Source organism: Macrobrachium nipponense, chromosome 40, assembly GCF_015104395.2.
Source record: "Macrobrachium nipponense isolate FS-2020 chromosome 40, ASM1510439v2, whole genome shotgun sequence".
Taxonomy (NCBI): Eukaryota; Metazoa; Arthropoda; class Malacostraca; order Decapoda; family Palaemonidae; genus Macrobrachium; species Macrobrachium nipponense.
The window spans coordinates 13324476-13326975 of NC_061101.1; the positions used below are offsets into that span (position 1 = coordinate 13324476).

At 43.0% G+C, this 2500-nt stretch overlaps 1 protein-coding gene across 1 annotated transcript in view; it reads left to right on the top strand.

The window, feature by feature from the left end:
- The first annotated feature begins 1771 nt into the window (after nt 1-1771).
- LOC135211844 (uncharacterized) overlaps nt 1772-2500 on the top strand; it is a 172395-nt gene continuing 171666 nt past the window's right edge. The window contains exon 1 of the mRNA XM_064245053.1: nt 1772-2249. The gene's annotated coding sequence lies outside the window, so the exon portion shown is untranslated. The remainder of the gene's footprint in view (nt 2250-2500) is intronic.

Here is a 2500-nt window from a genome sequence, read left to right on the forward strand (position 1 = left end):
GGGCAGTTTAAAACTTTTGACTTTCTTATGAAAATATCCATTAATGCGGCAAACAGAGTGCGTCCGTCTTCTCTCTCTCTCTCTCTCTCTCTCTCTCTCTCTCTCTCTCTCTCTCTCTCTCTCTCTCGTGCTTGCATTTAAAAAGGGATTTGGCATGGTCTGTGATTACTGAACGAGATCTCGGTAGGCAGCTTCAAATCCTGTACGGGGCAAAGGCGTGTTGTAATTTTTTTTTTTAAATTCTAATTAAGAGCATCGTAATGTTTAGGGAATTTTGTCGATTTGTTAAAGGGTCTCTCTCTCTCTCTCTCTCTCTCTCTCTCTCTCTCTCTCTCTCTCTCTCTCTCTCTCTCTCTCTCATAATAACGTTACGTACCAAATAACATGAAACTTTGTGACAATTGAACAAATAAAAAAAAAAATGAAGCAAATATTGTTACACAGTAAACCAAAATAATACTAGTACGGGTTCGTGCATCAAAGGTTGCCCTTAACATACTTTCAAATATACCCAAGAAGAAACTGGTGACTTGTTCGACGAACGAATGTCGTGTCAGGTGGAGTTGTCGAACCAGGAAACTCGGGTACTCGTTGTTACCCAACATGCAATTTCCTCTAAAGGAACGGGAGTAGTAACGTTTAGTGACCTAATCAAGATTAACTTTCGAAGGATTAGGTAGATTTTTCAGAGAGAGAGAGAGAGAGAGAGAGAGAGAGAGAGAGAGAGAGAGAGAGAGATATATTTAATTCTACATTCCAGGTTAATCTGAGAACACAAGATTAACATTCCTTGTTTTCTATAAATTGTGCACTCATATATAATTATTTTATATATATATATATATATATATATATATATATATATATATATATGTGTGTGTGTGTGTGTGTGTGTTTTGTGTGGTGTGTGTGTGTGTGTGTGTATGTGTGTATTTATTTAAATGCAAGTTTTAAAACTGTTCCAACCCTATTATAGTGAAGATGAACTCAATAAAAGTCTTTGTATATCCTTCCAAAAGGTAATTGGGGTAAATTTTAATTGAATTAACGATGCATTTTGTCCCAGTTTATTATCCCTGAAGTCTCTCTCTCTCTCTGTCTCTCTCTCTCAGGCCGTTATCCCGTTGCTAGATCAACTGATTTTTCCGCTTAATTCTTTTCCGTTTCTCAAGCTTTTCCGGCCGTTTAGATAGCTTCCCTCCGCTAATCATTCCACAGAAGCATTCCATTCCAAAAGGGCGTCTCAGTCTTCGGAGGACGAGAGGAATTCGCTTCCTTACGCCTCCCGTCCCTAAGGTTGAAGGTCGCGTGGCCTGGAGTATCGCCTATAAATCGAGAGGGGTCGATACCACGCCCAGCGGTACGCTCTCTCGTCATCTCGCAAGTTGCTCTATTTAGACCGTGCCACCTATCGAGCGTAACGGGCGGTAAGGCATGGGGAGTAGAGAGCCGTGCCCTTAGAGAGAGAGATTTAGAGAGAGCTCTTCGATTGCTTGCTGCCATTCCTCCACCCGGTTCCTCGGAGGATTTTCGGTTTTGTTGACGCCGTGGCCCAAGGCATCAAACGCAAACGCCGTTTCCCTAAGGGGAACCGAATCGTACCTCTCCCGAAATTATGCTTCGAAGGGGCGGGGTCTCTACTTGAGTTGTCCCCGGATGCCCTTGAAGGTTCCGATGGGGGGAATGGGGGACCTCCTTCCCTCCCCTCCCCTCCCTTCCCCCATCCTTCCCCTCCCTTCGTCGTCGCCAGGAGAGAGGGAACGGCCTGCCAGCCCCGGCAGAGAGCTGAAGGGGAGTGTGTGTGTGTGCGTGTGTTTCTGTGCATCCACTCGTCCGCTGGTCGAGCCCCTGGTAACCAGTGGGTGGCGTTGCTGCTGTCGTGGTCGTTTGCGGAGGGACAGAGAGGAAGAAGGAAACGAGAAGAAGAATTTGAGGAACTCGAGGAGGGCCTGCCATCAGAATCATCGTTTCTATCTTTATTCCACAGCTCTGGAATCGCCCGAGATATTATAACCCCGTTTTCAGTTTTTCGAGCGAGCCGAGAAAGAGCCCAGGATACATATATATATATAAATAATATATATTGATCTGATTCGGGTGTCCCGCTTTTCAATGGCATCGTCCTCAGGTACTTCTTCTTCGTCGTCTACATCGCTCTCAGCTCCAACGGTGCCTTGCCTTCTTCGTTCGTGATAACTAGAAGAATAAGAAGGAGGATCGGATCCGGAGGAGAAAAATAAAGTGCCACGGTAGACACCATATTTAGTGTAGTGCCAATATTAGTGTCATATCCTTTTTGAGAAAGAAAAAAAAATTTTCTATACAGGACGTTAAGTTAAAAGTCCATAAAAATTATAAAAATATAATTTAGTAACTAAAAAAAAAAATTGTGATTCCATAGAAGAATTTTGTCTAGATTTGTCTAAATGATATTCATTAGTGACGTGCGGTCATATTTGAATTCAGAAAGTGATTGGTGAATTAGAAAAAAATTGGTGTT